We start from the raw sequence: 19,135 nt of genomic DNA on the forward strand, positions 1-19,135 counted from the left end.
GTAATATGGTAGCAAATGAATATGTCGTGGCAAAGTGGATGGAAATGTCTTCGAAAATTAAATTGTGTTGAGTGAAAACAAATGGAAATGTCACGGCAAAATTAAATGTAAAGGTTGAATTTAATTTCTAGGACTTTATCTTACTCACATGACAAGCTACTATGGGAATGAGTGATAGGAGACACTTAGGAACGTCTAAGTCTACTTCTCAAATGGTCTTACTTCTATGCCTTATCTGCCCGACAGAGTCTACTGTAGTGCCCTATGCTATCTCTAGTAAGGGACTCGACAGATTGAAGAATTCTTGGCAAAATTGGTTGGCGTAAGCACCTGCAGTGATCCTATTGGTCCAGATAACAGGATATGTCTCAGAAATACCTTTTTGCAGCAGCATTAACATCTAACCTATCATTCATGCACAACTTATTTTAGTCAAATGAAATCGTAACCTTATCTCCAAGGTGGATTAGGCCTAGTTACTATCTAGAACCCCTTGCTTATATGGTTCCTCCCTATTTTCTCTCGAACAGTAAGGATGTGCTACCTAGACATTCTCTCGAACACTGAGTAATCTCCTAAGTAATAGCTACTTTCATAGCTCCTACAACCTTAAGGCACTACACTTCATAAACAAAACAAATTATAACATAAAAAACAACCATTCATTGAAGAGAAACTTAAATATCCAAAATGAACTCCCACGAAATAGGATTAGTTCATGGTGGGGTTCGCAATAAGCAAGCACAAAGTAAGTTAATCCGTTTCTTACAACCTAAATGATAAAATATGAAAACAAAGAGCAAAGGGAAGGAGGAAAAGCATTTGACATCCACTGTCGAAGCTTCCCTCGGCCACCACGAACTATCCCAACAAACTAGCTCCTCTGGTACGACTAGAACACCACTCCCTCAAGCTTGTCAATGGAGAAATTCCACGGCAAATAGGACTGACAGAAAATGAGAGACCTTTTTCTCTCTGAATTAAAGCTCAAAATGATGTGGATCCAAAAGTCTCTACCATTGTGGCTTCATCCTATATTTATAGGGGAAGATTAAACCTAGGACTTTGTGTTGAAATTCCTAGGATACCCCAAACCATGCTTAATTCACGTGAGGATCGGGCAGAGCTGGCAGTGGTCCCCCTGGGTAGCTATCATTGATCCAGCCTGGGTGGCTAGTTGAGTACTCGACATGATCTCGTTGTAGAAGGTAAAGGATAGACAGGATCAGTAGCATGGTGCTGCAAGATAGGCTGTAGCAGCGCTGATCCCTCCAGGCGGATTTCTCGCTCGTGGTCAGAGATCACGTAAAAATAGGGACAACTAGCTCCAAAAATATATTCTTTCATTTTGTTCACTCTTGAAATGCCAACCAAGTCGGCATTTTCATTCTGCTCAGTAGTCTCCTTATGTCACGTCATTTCCCTTTTGTGTTTCCTTGCTCTCAAATCCTGCACATCACCAAACAAACACCTTCCCCATAAAGCAGTACATATTACAAAATAAAATATCGTGGCAAACAGAATTCCACAACATGCAACAATATACTCCTAAATGCATCTATATGGTCCTAAATGGGCTCTTAGACAATCAATAACTTAAGTAAAAAGGTCCTAAATATGTCCTTTTTACGGAGTTATCAGTTATAAACAAATGAATGGATGAAGACCACAAGACAAACTTAAAGTCGATAGAGTTCTTAAAAGGAACTAGAATGAAATCAATCTTTCAAGAAGTATTTTATAAATCAAAAGTGTGATTACAAATGATCCTAAGGTTCTTATTTATAGTGTTTCTAGGCTCATATGAAAGGGCACAAAAATATTAAGCATTATCATCAAATAAGAATTAAAATGCACATGAATGCTTTGTTTTTCCTCATCTTCAAGGCTGGCCAAATATTCTAGATTATTTGGGGATGAATCTAGACAATTTGAAGACAAATGCCTTGAATTGATGAATACAAAAGGTATTCAATGGCTTGTCTCTTAGATGGAGTTGAAAAGACTCCTCCTTACTTCAAGCTCCATCCTTACGTCCATGCAGCTAGACACAAAGGTAGGTTTTATTCAAACTTTAAATAAAAACATGCATGAAACAATTAAGAGCTAGTTTGATTAGTTTAATGAACGAACTAGTTTTATTAATAAACTAGTTTAATCAATGACCTAACTTTATGCAATGAACTTGCTGACTTAAATAAAGTAGATTATTAAATGAACTAAATGCATGAATGAACTACTTCCCTAAATGAATTATAAGCTTAAACGCAATTCATGATTTAATTAACAACATGCTTATTGAATGCTATGAATATTTATGCAAACTTTAATTTCTCATGCAAATTCATGCATAAGTAAAATAAAGTGTTCATCCCTTATTGTTGGTTTGTCTCCTTCATGTTCCAACCTGCCACATGTGTTTTACAAGGTTAAAAACATGCACTAGTTAGGCTTTGATTTTTGAAGAAAAAATCCAAATAAAATGTAGGGTAAAGAACAAAAATGGTTTGAAATATGGGGTGCTACTTTGTTGAGTCTTTGACTATTAAAAGTTGTAAAATACTTTCTTAGCTATAGGATGTTGCTTTGTTGAGTTCGTTGACTATTAAAAGTTACAAGTGGTCATTCGACTATTTATATGTTACAAATTCGTTCTTTTCTGTTAAAAATTCATGTTATTCTAAGTTGGACGTTAACTTGCTAACTAAGATATGATAAAATCTTATTCTAGAACTATTTAAATTATATAGTACCTTGAGATTCTAATATCATATTTAATCATATCATAGTCAGCAGGCTAACCAGAGATGGACCTATGATTTTATATCATGGTTGAACTTTAACTTATAAAATTCTAGGGATGATAAAACAACATTTCAATAGAAAATAAATATAAAAAATTTAAATATAAATTTTCTAGGGGCGAATGTCCCCACCCAACCCCCTTAATCCATCCCTAAGGTTAATGTCCAACTCAAATGACTGTCATTTTTAACGAAAAATGATGAGTTTGAAAAAATGACGAGTTTGAAACATATTAATTGTTGAGCGATCATTTTGTAACTTTTAGTAGTCGAGAACTCAATAAAGAAACACCCTGTAATTGGAGGAACATTTTGTTACTTTTAATTTTCAATGGAATAAATAAAGCAATGTCTTATAGTCGGAGACTATTTATACAAGAATGTATTCATATCAAACGTTTATGCCAAAAAGCTTGAGTTCTATGTTGACAATGCAGAGAGTGGCTATAGATTTAAGGGAGCGTTTCTTTCTGTCTATTATTGTCTTTTCATTTCGTACCTAATATAATGGATTATTCCTTAAGGCAATGGGAAAAGGAATGATAACATAACAAATCAAATTGCCCCACTTTACTTCATATCCTCCTCCATCATATCACCTAAAGCATGTATGCCTGGAGCAGGCCTTATGTTGACTAGAAGAGTTGATCGGAGGAGAATGCTCTTTGAAAGATTATTTATTTCTGATGGTGTTGTATCTTTGTTGTTTTCGCCTAGCAAGTGATTCAAAAGTGAATCATACAATCTTAATTACTTGTTTCACTTTTACCCTTATATTAGCAACATGTTGGTAAAGAATTTGTCTACTAGTTTATGCAGTTAAAAAGAATGTTGTTCCCCTTAGAGGTCCTAGATTTAGTCAATTGCATCTATAGATGTGTGCAGTGACGAATCCAATTTTTTTTCAAAGTGGGAACACATACATTAATAACATAAAATTTTCATATAAGGTAGGCACAAATAAAATTTTAGGATTGACATAATCAATAAAATTGATAACTAACTAAACAAAAATTGGATTTCAGGGTGGGCACGTGTCCATCCTAGACTAAGGGTGGATTCGTCACTGGGGGTGTGCATTGTCAATGACTAAGAAAAATTATAATCAAATACTACCTTCTAATCACATTAGACTATAAAAAAACTACAAGGGTAAAGAGTATAGAATAAGTTACATATTTAGTACACATATTATTACTTTTGTTTCATTTTGGTCACAAACTATTATTTTTAAAATTGTACCTAATGTTGATTTCATTTTGATCACCCATTGTTAAAAGATTAATAGAACCATTGATGTGATCTTTTTTAGTTTTTTTGAATGATGACGTGGAATTATCTTATGGTGACACGTCAGTGTCACTGTTAATTTTTTTTACAATGAGTGACCAAAATAAAATCGAAAAACGTAACATTAGGTAGTTTTGAAAAAAAAATAGTTGAGTTAAAAATTGATTGTTGGGATACTAAACATGTAGTTTACCCAAGAGTATAAAAGAAAAAGAAATTCCACTAGATATTATGTTGATATAGCGAGACAAACCAGCCTGTGTCATCCAGAAAACAACATCGTTAATGGTCAACAATTAAGATCAAACAATTTTAATCAAAATTGTTCTAAAATAACTCGAGATTGATAATCAATTAAGACGACAGCATGTCTGACATTGTTCATACCATTCTTTAGAAACTTGAGGTCATCCAAGTCAACCGTCCTATAAACAATGCGTCGTGAGGTAGACTCACATCCGAGCAGACCCTTGAGAGTATTCGAAGTATCCCTCAAGAACAATTCCATATTCACAAGCATGATAACATCAAGTATAATGTCCAAAACACTTGTAAAAAGAACCAAAACCTTAATACAGATCTCAAGAATCCTCTACGGTAATTCTTCTTGGCTTGCTTCTTCCTGATTGGGATGGTGGGCAGTGCCTTGGAATCGTTCGTTTGGCGAGTATAAGGGAGTAAAAGAGACAATAGAGAAGTTCCATCACCAAGGGAGTGATGGATCCTGAAAATACCAACTGACTTGAACTATGAAGTCCTTAGGTTTAGCAGGTGAAGGTCTTAGAGAAGCTGGGACTTGTCGATGGTAGTCATGCTCAGGTTGTGGACATAATCTTCAATGAATTTGTTTGGTTACTCCATGTTTTGGTCTAGCTCTGGAATAATTACTTGCCTTTCCAGATCCACTTAGGTTTCAAACCATTCCATCTTTCTATTTTTCTCATCCTTTACTTTCCATTTATAAAAATAATATACTGAAAATGAAAAATTCAATTGGGAAAATAATTAAGCATACTTAATCTCAAAAGAAAATCAAACGAATCTTTGTCTTGAGTTGTTGGGTTTTCATACTTAAACTTGGTAGCTTAAGTAAAAGATGTCTCAAATTACCAATGACCAGTTAGTTTACTAGGATGAGATATTAAATCTCTTAAGCAAGGTTAGGAGTTCAAATCCTGACATTTGCGAATACAACAAAATGGGTTGGAAGAGTTACCCCATAATGGATCTCTATATAAAATATGATTTAAAATAATCGATTAATAGATTAGATATCAGTGGTTAAATAAAAAAGACGTCTCAAACGTGTAGAGTTTTGTCCATAATGTGTCTAATTCTCTCTTCATTTTCTAAGAGCATATATATATAGATAGAGGGCATAAATTAGAGATATTTTACTTTTTAGTAGGAACAAAGCTATGCTTTGCTCAGGGAGTCAATGCCCATGGATTATTTTTATTTATAAATATATGAGTAAATTCTACATTTGGATGACATGTGTTCCACCATATTACAATTAAAGCATTTCTCTTGGAATTTTTGCAATTTCAAAACACCGCATTTCGGTCCTAATTTAGACTCAATCTGAGATTTTTCTTTTCTTTTCTTTTCTTGAAGTCCTTTTTAACTTCCATCTTTTTTGCCTTGGCAATGTTATGATTGACTGTTTTTTTTAGCATTTTAACCGTACATCGATTGTCTTCTTCAATCCAAAGTCTCATAATAAGATCTTCCACTGTCATTTCATTTATTTTATGCTTCAGATAGTTTTTGAAGACATTCTATGTAAGGGGAAGCTTTTCAATAATGGTTAACACATGAAAGGATTCACTTATAATCATCCCTTATACAAGAATAACATGAATGACCAGTTGAAATTCTTGCACCTGATTCAAAATAGTTTTAGAATCAACCATTACAAAGCTTAAGAACTTGGCAACTAGGAATTTTTTAGCACCAGCATATTTAGTTTTGTATTTATGGTCCAATGATTCCCATAATTCCTTAATCAGTTTCTTTATATCTTACACTTCATAAAGTGCATCAGATAAATTGTTCAAGATGTAGTTATGATATAGGAAATCAGAGGGTTTCCTTGCTTCGGAAATGTTGAAGGCGATAACAGTATCCACCTCACCCTATCTAATAGTAGGAGGACCATCCTTAAAAAGTTTGGCCATATCCAATGTCGTTAAATAGAATAACATTTTCTATTGCCACGTTTTGAATTCATCTCCATTGAATTCCGTAGTTTCGTCATTATGACTCATGATCATAGGTAATGTTTGGCTCACAGCCTAAGTCTATGTAGCGACAATCGCAATAGATTGTGAATTGGATGAAGTATCAGACATTTTTATGTAATCATAATCAGAATTGAAATAAATAAATATCATACGAAATAAAAGTATAAATTAACCTAAATATATTACCACGGTAATCTATTTGAGTTTAGATTAAACTTACAACAAAGAGGAATTCGTCCTAAGATTAAAAGGTACAATTGGAATAGTACCTGTAATCAAATAGAATTGAATAAAAAGAAGAGTTTTGCTAAGGCTTATACAAACAGTTTCCTTAAATTAGATTTTTCGTATCGTCGATGTTTTGTGTAACGTTGGAAGCCAGTGTCCAATGATACAACAACAAACGTTCACAACAATAAGCATAACTGTAGTGAACAATCGAACATAATATTTGTCTTCATCTATTGTCGGAAAATGAATTTGGAAGAGATTTCAAAATAAAAAAAAAATTACTTGAAAGAAAATGAATTCAAAGAATTCAAAGTTGTGTGGAAAATGTGTCATAATTTAACCTTTATCTGGAAGAGGAAGTGGAATGCAAGGTTAAAATGAAAGGGTTAACATGAAAAGACTTAATTTTTTTTATGAAAAGGAATAATATTTTTTGACGAAACGACTTAACCTTTTTTATGAAGAGAATTGTTGAATAGGCATGATTGATTAGATTAACTTTTTTCCTTTTTTGGTTATAGTTAAACCCATGGTATATTTCTTCGTTTTGGTAAAAGAGTGTAATTTCACCAGGTGTAATATGGGTATACTATTATTTCATTGTGAATATAATTGTTTTTCGGTACTTTAATTATGAACATTTAATGAGGGGCCATTGTCTTCATGGTACTTTTCTCTAATGCCATAGTGACTATAGTTTCTTTCTAGGATGACTGCGATTTACTTGTGATGCATACGTTTTGATGTTGGTGAATTATGTGCCCTGAAGCGACAAGTGTTTCAGCTAAAGAGAGACACTTTCAATAGAGGTCATTTGATAACCAGCTTCTATAAAAAAAAGTTGATTAATCGAATCAAATTGAACATAATTGAATTTGATTTTATATTTCATTTATAATTAGTTTTAATTGTTTAATGTAACAATAAGTATTTTGTACTTAAAAATACAATATACAATTCATTAATTTTTTATTTACTTGAAAAATAATTTTTTATAAAAAAACTTCAAAACTTTGTCAAATAATATATAAAATCCATGAGATAAAATAATTTATCAAAATAATATATAATTTCTCAAAAACCAAAGTTAATATATAAAAAACTAAAATTTAATGTGTTTGCGTGTGCGTGTGCGGGTGAGAGTGAGAGTGCGTGTGTGTATGTGTATGCGTATGCGTGTGCGTGCGTGCGTGTGAGTGTATGTGCGCGCATGCGTGTGCTTTTGCTTGTGTTACAAAATAAAAATCGAGAAAATAAATAAAATTAAACTAGAATTAAATTGTACTGAAATCAGAAAAAATAAATATAGATTAAAATGAAAAATCCGAATATTGGCATAATATCGAATCTGGAAGTGGTTGAGACCTGCAATTACGTACTTTCCTTAAGACAAAATTTCTACCACTTTTTGGTACTTGAGATCCTTTGGTCGTCTATCTCCCAAGATACAACAAGAATTTGATCAGCGTAATGTAGCACAACTTGTGAGATCACGAACCTTTGACTTGCTAGAGAATATCACCGAAAACAAAAGAATAAGAGAGTTTGAGTCGTGTAAAACCATATAGTTTTGCATGGTATCTATAGTGTTTCAATTAGGAGGAAAATTTGAAACAAAGTATTGGAAATAAAAGTTAATGACTATCATCCCAAAAAACGAAAATAATCAATTAATTTCCAATGTAAACTAATTAATAATATCCTGATAAAATCAAAAAAATAATCAAATAGCAATGTGAACTAATTAATAAAATCCGAATAAAATTGGAAATAATCATATACCAATGTGAACATGAATCATACCATATTAATAAAAAGATATGACAAATTTAAAGAAAATATTTAATTCGTAGTGGGCAAAATATTTGTAGGCCCCCTAATGGATCTGATAGGTTCATACATTCATGTCGCCCATGTCGTGTGGGTGAGGCCTCAACCTCAAAGGGTCCGAGAGAGCTTCAATTTACACTCCTCTAGGTCTGTGCGTGAGGCACAATTCCAACCCAAGTAATTCAAGGGTTAGCAAGTGGGATTGTGTATATAAACCATTCCCTAGCTTATTATCCCACTAATGTGGGATATGGGTTTTTTTTTTCATTTTCCTTTATACAACACAATTCACATGTACTCTACTTTGAACATTAATTTCTCGTTCATCACTCAACCATTTTGAGCATATGAGATACCATTGTAAAGATCTCATGGAGTAGAATAAGAATTAGTAAATTCATTATTTTACTCTCAATCTCTTTACCCTTAGAAATTATGTCTCAAATTTTTCCATTTATCACAATTTTTCCTACAATCCTCCTCCTAAATGAAATTGATGATTTTATCAAAACATTTTGACTCGATGTGATGATAGACCCAAGGAACTATAGTTGCATAGGATAGGTAGGTGTCCTCCTTTGAACCTCCCTTTGTGATAGTATATTTACCTTACTAACTAATTGATAGACGTGACGTCCTTTAACTATTCTTCCATTTGTATAGACAATGATATACTTCAAAAAACTATCTTTCTGACAAGTATATTAGTTCTCATAGGTATGTCCATATAGATGTGAACATCTCTTGGTTATGCAAGATTTTGAAAGAACTATGCCCTATAGTCTCCTTGAAGCGACCCCACTTCACTCTCACATAAGTGACTTATGTTGCTTGACTCGTCGAAGCACACAATTGTCATTAAAAGCTTTGCTTAATCTATACAATTTTAATCAATGTTTATGTCGTAGGAACGAATTTGGGATTAAAAAACCCCACAGTGATCGTACATGGTTTATGTAATTAGGTTGTCCCTTTAACCTAGATATAGAGATCTCCTATTAACAAGGTAGGTTTTCCTTCACATAACACCTTTATTTTTCATGGATTTTAGTTTCATTACTTAATATGTTTTCTCAACTTGATCTCAATTTAACCCTTTGGTTAATGGATCCTCGATGTTATCCTTTTATCTTACAAAATCAATTGAGATAACTCCATTTGAGATCAATTGTCTAACAATATTGTGTTGACGATGCATATGTCTCGATTTACCATTGTACATGAAATTTTGTACTCTAGCAATTGTTGCTTGGTTGTCACAATATATGCATAGTGTGGGTACAAGTTTTGTCCATTCAAGTATATCCTCCAGAAAATATCGAAGACACTCTACTTCCTATCCAAATTTATCCAGAGCTACAAATTCAAATTCTATTGTGGATCTAGTTATAACCGTTTGTCTTGAGGATTTCCATGACATGACTCCTCATCCCAAAGTGAATACATATCCACTTGTACCTTTAATATCTTGAATATCTGATATCCAGCTGGCATAAGAGTATCCTTATAGGGCAGTAGGATCTTTGGAATAATTCAACCTATAGTCTCGAACATGTTTGAGATATCTCAATATCATTGTTATTGCTTTCTAGTGGTCTTTCCCTAGATTTCTTGTAAATATACTTAGACAGCTCAAGTAAAAGTAATGTCTTGTATAATACAGCTCATAAAATACATTAGACTACCTATAACCCTTGCATATTCCACTTAGTGAACACTTTCACTACATTTTTAGACAAGTGTAAACAAGAATCTAGTTGAGTTATGGCTATAACAGAATCATCCTTGTTAAATTTATTAAGAATAATGTCCACATAGTGTGACTTAGTCGGTATGAAGCCTTCAAATGAATTTTTAATTTGGATGCCCAAAATTTTGTCGGCAAATCCCATATATTTCATTTAAATTCTTGAATTCAATATATCTTTGGTATGTTTTACTATTTCATTGTTTACTTCCAACAATGAGTATGTCATTAACATATAAATAAAGAACCATATATCTTATGTTTATGGTTTTGACATATACACATTTGTCACAATCTTTTATCTTGAAGTCATTTGTCATCATGACATTATCGAACTTCTCGTGCCATTGGTTTTGTTCTTGTAAGTCCATACAAAGACTTCATCAATATATATATTTTTCTTTCTTGACCTGAAACTACATGCTCAAGTTGTTCTATGTATATTTCTTCATCAAGATCTCCATTTAGAAAAACAATTTTAACATCCATTTGATGTACTTCTAGATTTTGTAATGCAACAATTGCAAGTATCATTCTTATAGATGTTATTCTTGATATAGGAGAGTTTGTATCAAAATAATCAAGGCCTTCCTTTTGTCGGTAACTTTTTTAAGCAATATGGCCTTATACTTATCAATTGTTCCATCTACTTTCATTTTTTGTTTGAAAATCCATTTAGAACTTAGTGATTTCATTCCTGTAGGGAGATCCACTAATTCCCATGTACAATTTTGCATAATGGAGCCAATCTCACTTTTAATGGCTTCCTTCCATAAGGCTCCTTCCGAAGAATGTATAATATTGTTATATATTTAAGGTTCAATCTCCAGCATAAAGGTTAAGAAATTTGATCCAAAGAATCTTTCCACTCTTGCTCATTTTCTCCTTCTTGGCTCTATTTCAACCTCTTGTTGAACATCTGGACTATCTTTGTTGTTAGACTCTAAAGTTTGTTTTATAGAACTTTAATCAACCACCCTAGTTTTGTAAGGGAATATATCTTCAAATAATGTTGCACTATTTAATTCCATTATTTTGTTCTCATGAATCTCAGGATTCTTTGATTCATATACAAGAAATTGAATTTTGTTGCTATGTTCTACATAGCTAATGAAAATACAATCCACATTTTTATGACCTATTTTCATTTTCTTCGGTAATGAATCCATTATTGTGGCAAGACACCCCTACATTTTCAAGTGTTTGTATTAAGGTTTTCTACCTTTTGATAAGTGCTTTATTTAGTTATTATTTTGCTTTTGAATTGCTCCGTAATAATTGGTTTTTGGGGCTTATTTGTTTGTCTTTGACTCATTTTCTGTGCAGAATGCCAGATTTGCACTAAAACGATAGAATTATGCATTTTTTAATTTTTGGAATCAAAGTTGGATTTGTGGGCATGAGACATCTGAAGAGGCGATGACGTTAGCACCATCTAGAAGGTCCAATCAGCGCTTCTAGATGAACGAATGGATCAGCCGCACGTTTCTGCAATTTGGATTTTAATTAAACTCATATTTTAGGATATTATTTTAAATATTATATTTTATCTTTGTTTTAGGTATTTTAATTTAAATAGTTTTAAGTGTTTTAATTAGGATTTAAGATATTATTTTAGGAATTATCTTTAGCTTGTTTTTAGGATTTTTAAGGCTATAAATACCCTCTTAAGGTAAGCCTAAAAACATATCTATCAACAACTGAGAATTTACTCTTGTTTTTCTCTTTAGCTTTATAAAATTCTCTCTTTTGTTTCCTTTCAAGTTTTCAATTTTTTTTATTTTTTTTAAGTTTTGTTTTCAAATATGCTAAGTATGACTTTGGTCATGCTTAGCTAATTTTCTTTTAAGCCGAAGTCTAAAGCGAAGGCTTAATTCCAAACGTGAGAATTGTAAGGCATTTAAATCGCTTCTTATTTTTCTCTCTATTTTCTAGGCTTATTTTCAAATTGAAATGATTTTCAAAACCAAAGGCTAGTGTTGGTCTGGATGTTGTTATGGTTAACGTGGGAAGGAGGATCGGCTTATTGAAGCACATTGGACTTCCTGTGAACACACTTAGCAAAATTGTTTGGTAAGAGGAAACTGAGATCGGAATCAGTTATTGTTGAAACAACATAATCCGAGTCGGCAACTTTTTGAACTTCAACGTTTTAAGATCTACAACATTATAGTTACTTAGATCAACTCACAAACCAAAATTTAAGAGTGCAATTGGATATTTGGTATACAAAGCATAGTCACATGGAATTGTCGTTGTAGACAAGTAGCCGACGTGAATCATGAAGTAAAGATCTATTTCAATGATCCAAGAAATTTGAGGCAAAGATGAAGTCTGAGGCTGTTCTTACCATAAGTCTTCTTTATCTCAATTTATTTTATTTGTTTATTTGTTTATTTATTTTTTTATCTCATTATATTTCTTTAAACAATTCCCCCTTATTATCTTTATCATTATCTTATAATTATTATTTATTATTTTATTATTTTATCCTTATCTTCCTTTTAAAACAATTTATATTTAATTATTTTATCTTTTTATCCTTATCTGAAAATTTATCTTATTCTAAATCAAAAAGTCCACTAAATCAGAAACACCAGAGTCCCTGTGGATTGACCCTGTTTCTCTATACTACTCTCACTTTTTTACTTATTAAGAAGTCGAAATTATTTTGATAGCAAAATGATAGTTATCACCTTTCCATAACTCATATAGTGTCTTGTCCTCTATCTTTCGTGGTACCTTATTTAAAAGGTAATTAGTTGAAAGGAAAGCTTCCCCCAACATGTTCTGTGATAAACCAAATCTTACTAGAAGAGCATTCATCTTCTCTTTTAGAGTTTGATTTTTCCACTTAACTACTCTATTAGATTGAGGAGAATATGGTGGTGTTACTTCGTGAATAATATCATGTTGTGAACAAAATTTACCAAATGGTTCAACATATTCCCCACCAAGATCACCTTTTAACATCTTAACCCTTTTATTAAGTTGGTTATTTACGTCTTTCTTATAGAGTTTAAATTTCTCTATAGCTTTATATTTGCTTTTAATCAAATAGACATAGCAGTATTTTGAGATATCGTCAATGAAGGTTATAAAGTATGTATTCCCTCCTATTGTTTGTACAAATTTTAAGTCACAAATATTGTTATGTATTAGATCAAGAGGTTCATTGTTTCTTTCAACTGTTTGAAAGGATTATTTTGTTAATTTTGCCTCAACACATATTTCACACTTATGATTATAATTGATGTGAAACGAAGGGATGTGTTCCAAATTAATTAGCCTTCGAAAGGTAACATAATTAATATGTCCACGCCTATCATGCCATAAACTAAATGACTCAAGCATATAAATGGAAGAAGAGGGAATATTCTTATTCATACTTTAAGATTTTATAAATATTGCATTGAGTTTCCATATATCATTAGATACAAACCCTCTTCCCACAAACATTCCCCCTTTGACAAAATCAACTTTTGGGATTCAAACATAGTGATAAAACCATGAACACTTAAGATTGTCCCATATATACTATTTTTACGTATGTCATGAACATACAATACATTCTAAAACTTGAGTTCTTTTCCAGAAGTCATCTTCAAGACCACAGTACCCTTCCCCTTGATCTCTGAAGTAGGAACATTGCCCATGTAGAGCTTTTCCCCATTATTGCAGGGTATCAACTCAGAAAAGGAATTCTTGTTGCAACAGATGTAACGTGTGGCTCCAGTATCAAGCCACCATTCTCTTGGGTTAATGTCAACCATGTTGACTTCAGAGATTACAGCACACAAGTCCAAGTCCTCTACAACATTTTCCTCGTGAACTTTAGCTTTCTTTGGTTGTATGCAATTAATAGACTTGTGCCCCATTTTACCACAATTATACCACTTTTCCTGGAACTTCTCCCTCTTAGAAATTCCACCTTTAGGTCCCAACTTTAACCTATTATTGGGATGTTTTCCCTTCTTGAATTCCTTGACTTCAACTACGTTTGCCTTAGCCTCCTTGAAGTTGAGCTTTTTGGCATTAGCTCTGTTATCCTCTTCTATGCACAATCTGACAACAAGTTGTTCCATAGTCATTTTCTTCCTCTTATCTTTTAGGTAATTCTCGAAGTCATTCTATCCGGGAGGTAGCTTCTTAAATAATAAGTGCCACCTGGAATGATTCACTGACGACCATGTTTTCAGCAAGAATTCTATTAATAATCAGTTGAAATTCCTTCACTAGTTTCACTACTAGTTTGGAATCAATCATAGTGAACATAAAGAATTTGGCAATTAAAAACTTTTTAGCCCCAACATTCGTTTCTTCGGATTGATATTTGGTTCTGAACTGGAAACATCATTCTAGTGTCCAAGATGGGTAACCCGTTGAAATCTGTTGTTTCCATTTTCTGTAAAAGAAACGAAACTGAAATTAACAATCAAAATTACTAAACTGACAATTGATATTAAACAAGATTTGGTCAATCTAAGCAAACACGTTAAAACGATAGGATAAATACCGAAATTAATTAATTTTTTTTCCTCAATTTCCCAAGTTTTTTTATCTATCTCATATTCGTTTAAGAAAGGTAAACAATTTTATGTCTTAAGATTGTTACAAAATAACAATCCAAGATAATAAATAAAATTAAAGTAAAATTAAACTTGTATTGAAATTGGAAAAAGGAAATATATATTAAAAAGAAAAATTTGAATATTGTCATAATATCAAATCTGGAAGAGGTTGAGGGTTGCAATTACGTAGTTCCTTAAGAAAGAATTGTAGCCGTTCTTTGGTGCTCAAGAACTTTGGTCGTCTGTCTCCCAGGATACAATAACAACATGATAAACGCAAAGTAGCACAACTTGCGAGATCACAAACCTTTTACTTGCTAGAGAATATCACCGAAAACAAGAGAAAGAGAAAGAGTTTGAGTTTTGTAAAACATTATGGTTTTTCACAGTCCTTATAGTGTTTCAATTAGGAGGAATTGGAAACAGAATATTGGAAATAAAAGCTATCGATTAACATTCGAACAAAAACAAAAACAATCAATTAATTTCCAATGTAAATGGATTAATAATAAAGGAATAAAATAAAAAATAATAAAATAGAAATGTAAACTATTTAATTATATTCGAATAAAATCAGAAATAATCATATACCAGTGTGAACATGATTCATATAATATTAATAAAAATATATGACACATTTAAAGAGAATATTTAATTGTACTGGGAAAAATATCCGCAAGCCCCCTATGGGCTTACAACCACATCGTGCAAGTGCGCCCCCAAACCTAAAGTGCTTCGACAAGCTTTGATTTTCACCCCTACGCCTGTGCACGAGGCACAATTCCAAACCCAAATCGTTCAATGATTAGCAAGTGGGTTTGTGTACATAAATCATTCTCTAGCTTCATAACCCACCAATGTGGTATATGAGTTTTTTTTTCATTTTCCTTTACACGACACAATTCACATGTACTCTACTTTAAACATCAATTTCTCATTCATCACTCAACCATTTTGAGCATATGAGATACCGTTGTAAAGATCTCATGGAGTAGAATATGAATCAGTAAATTCATTATTCAATTCTCAATATTTACCCTCACAAAATATGTCTCAAGGTTTCCAATTTATCACAATTTTCCAACTATATATATATATATCAACCATCACTATACATGTTATGTACTTTCAACTAATACATGTACGAGTATTGACCATGTTTTAATTGTCATACATTCATATCATCAACACTTATGCAAAGTATTCTTATTCGATTAGTCAAAACATAATTATTTTTCATATGAAAATGATTAGGAAACATCATAAGTCATTTGAATTAATCTACACACATCTAACCATATTTTGTATGATTCGAAGGGTTATTCTCAAGCCCTAACATATCATATATAAGCTAGTATATAAAGCACACTTACATTACTTTTGAGCTTATGAATTCGTATTTTTTATGTCCTTATAATCTTATCTACAAGGAATATTCAAAAATATAAAAAAATTATTTTTAACTAAAAATATGTTTAAGATTGTTGAAGATTTTTCGAATGAAAGATAGTTAAGATTTTTTTGGATGAAATAGTCCAAAAATTTTAATATTTTTTTGGTAAAGAATAATTTTAAATATTCACATCTTAATAATTTATAATGCATCATTTTATAATTTGTTATATTGTCAAAAAATTTAACATATTTTTTGTATTTTATATATAAATATTTTTTAATATTTTAATATTTTTAATATAAATAAGTTCTTAATTTTTAATTTTTTCCTTAAAAATCAAACAAGCTCTCAAACTTCCTAAAAAATTAGTTAAGCTTTTAATCTTTGAAAAAGAATCAATGAGGCCCCTTTGCTTCATTATCATCCATAGTAGGTTGTTATGTCATCGTGAGCTGGAATATTAGCACTATAACAGTCAAAATTGATTATTTTTTTTGGTTAAATGATCATATTAATTTTTTTGGTTAAATGATCATATTAATTTTTTTTTTTCAATTTAAAGGTTACATTGAGTAATAAATAAATTTAAAAAACACATTGTTTTTTCTTTAAAAATTTAAAAACTTCAAATACCATTAAGTCTAACCATATATATATATATATATATATATATTATTCTGGTGACAAGTCATCCATTTTGAGCATGATGACTATGCGGTGAGGATTATCGTCAAGTTGATGAAATCTGATAATACGTAGAAACGTATTATTGATATCGTTCTCATAGAAGAAGATATATACATAGTACATTGTAACAAAAAACAAGCAATTAGTAATTATGCCTTTAATTGAATATATCAATAATATTGTATTGCCCTAAATCAATCTCTATCAATATCAATCAAATAATCCCTGCATTCTAATCAAATCCCTTAATGTATGTCGGAATACCCCCCTCAAGTTGGAGCATGAAGATCTGAAATGCCCAACTTGGGAAGAAGATAATAAAACTATTTCTTTCCCAAGGCCTTGTTAAAGATATCCGCCAATTGTTCTGTAGTAGAGACATAAGAAAGAGAAATAAGACCTTCCTGAATAGCATCACGAATGAAATGATAATCCACTTCAATATGTTTTGTACATTCTTGGTGAAATGGATTATGAGCAATATGTAGAGAAAACTGGCTATCACAAAACTAAGGAATAGATTTTGGGTGATGCACCTTGAGACTCAGCAACAGAGCCTTTAACCAATTCAACTCACAAGTAACAGAGTCCATAGAACGATACTCAGCTTCCATGTCGGAGCGAGAAACTGTGAGTTGCTTTTTAGTTTTGCAGGAAATAGATGATTGACCAAGAAACACTACCCAACCAGTGAGAGAACAGTGAGTGAGAGAACATGCAACCTAATCAAAATCACACTATCCTGTAAAGACAAATCACTATCTTAACGAAGTGAAATTCCCTGGCCTGGGGCACATTTCAAATAACGAACAACTCAGATAACTGTTTCCCAATGCTCTTTCTTAGGATGTTGCATACATTAAGATAAAACATGGACATAGTAAGATAAGTCTGGACGTGTGACAGCCAAATAGATAAGACGACCCATCAATCATCGGTAGAATTCAGGATCCGCAACCAATTATCCCTTAGCATGTGCAAGTCTGTGATTTTGTTCAATTGGAGAACCAGCTGGCTTGGCTCCCAATAAACCAACCTATGAAATAATATCAAGAGCGCACTTGCATTGACATAAAAACATGCCATGAAGATTTCGAGCAACCTCAATACCCAAAAATTATTTTAGTGCACCAAGATCGTTCATATGAAAACAAGTATTGAGATATGTTTTAAAAACATTCAATGCAGCAGAATCGTTACTTGAAATGATTAAATCATCAACGTAGACAAGTACATTAATATACACAACACCCTGACATATGTGAAAAAAGAATAGTATGAATAAGATTGGAGGAAACCATAGCTCTTCAAAGCCGAAACCAGTTTTGCAAACCATCAACAAGGAGCCAGCTTTAATCCATATAAAGATTTTCTAAGCCTACACACAATGCTCGAATTAGAAGTTTCAAACCCAGGATGAAGTTTCATATACACCTCTTCATGTATATCATCGTGCAAAAATGCATTGTGAACATCCATTTGATGAAGCTTCCAATTTGTTGATGCAACAATGGACAGGAAAGCTCGAACAGTTACCATTTTTGCTACAGGGGCAAAAGTCTCATTATAATCAATTCCTTCAAGGTGGTGGTTTTTTAAAACAACTAACAACACCTTTAATCTCTCAATTGTACCATTCAAGTGATAATTGATCTTGTATACCCGTTTACTACCAATAGCTTTCTTTCTCGGGGAAACAGAAGTCATTGTCCATGTCAAATTATCTTCCAAAACCCAAATATCCTTTTGCATAGCACTACACCAACCAGTATCTTTCATAGCCTCCTTAAAAGATTGTGGCTCCACCCTAGTGGTAAATTTCTATGTTTCTCAGTAAATTTGTCACAATTAACATAATGTGCTATAGGAAAAGATGTACCTGAGGGAGGAGAGGAAGAAGGTTTGATGAGAGATGGACTTTTTGTGATCATTGTATGTCTCACAAAATTATTCAATTTGGAGGAAGGAATTTTAGTTCTCATACCTCGACCCATAGTGGAATCAAGGGAATCAACAGAAATTGAAGATGAGGTTTTTTGATCAGGGCATGGTGGAATAACCATATCCATTGATGGAGAATACAATAGTGTTTGTGATGAGGAAGATGAACAGGGCTCACTAGTGGCCTCGGTCATGCTTGTTTGTGCCCCACCATCATCCACAAAACTAAAATCTGGCACAAAAGGTTCAATCTCCAAGGTTTCAAGAGGTATGGTCATAGGGGAGTCATCCTCCAAGTAAGGAAAATTATCTTCATAGAAACAAATATCCTTAATGAGGAAAAAACTTGTGTCCAAATCATATAACAACCAACCTTTTTCCTAAAAATATAA

At 32.3% G+C, this 19,135-nt stretch overlaps 1 pseudogene; it reads right to left on the minus strand.

The window, feature by feature from the left end:
- Positions 1-3,195: 3,195 nt before the first annotated feature.
- On the minus strand, positions 3,196-14,233 carry LOC120208208 (annotated as a pseudogene).
- Between the last annotated feature and the right edge of the window lie 4,902 nt (positions 14,234-19,135).

This window comes from Hibiscus syriacus, unplaced genomic scaffold, assembly GCF_006381635.1.
Source record: "Hibiscus syriacus cultivar Baekdansim isolate YM2019G1 unplaced genomic scaffold, ASM638163v2 tig00016065_pilon, whole genome shotgun sequence".
Lineage (NCBI taxonomy): Eukaryota > Viridiplantae > Streptophyta > Magnoliopsida > Malvales > Malvaceae > Hibiscus > Hibiscus syriacus.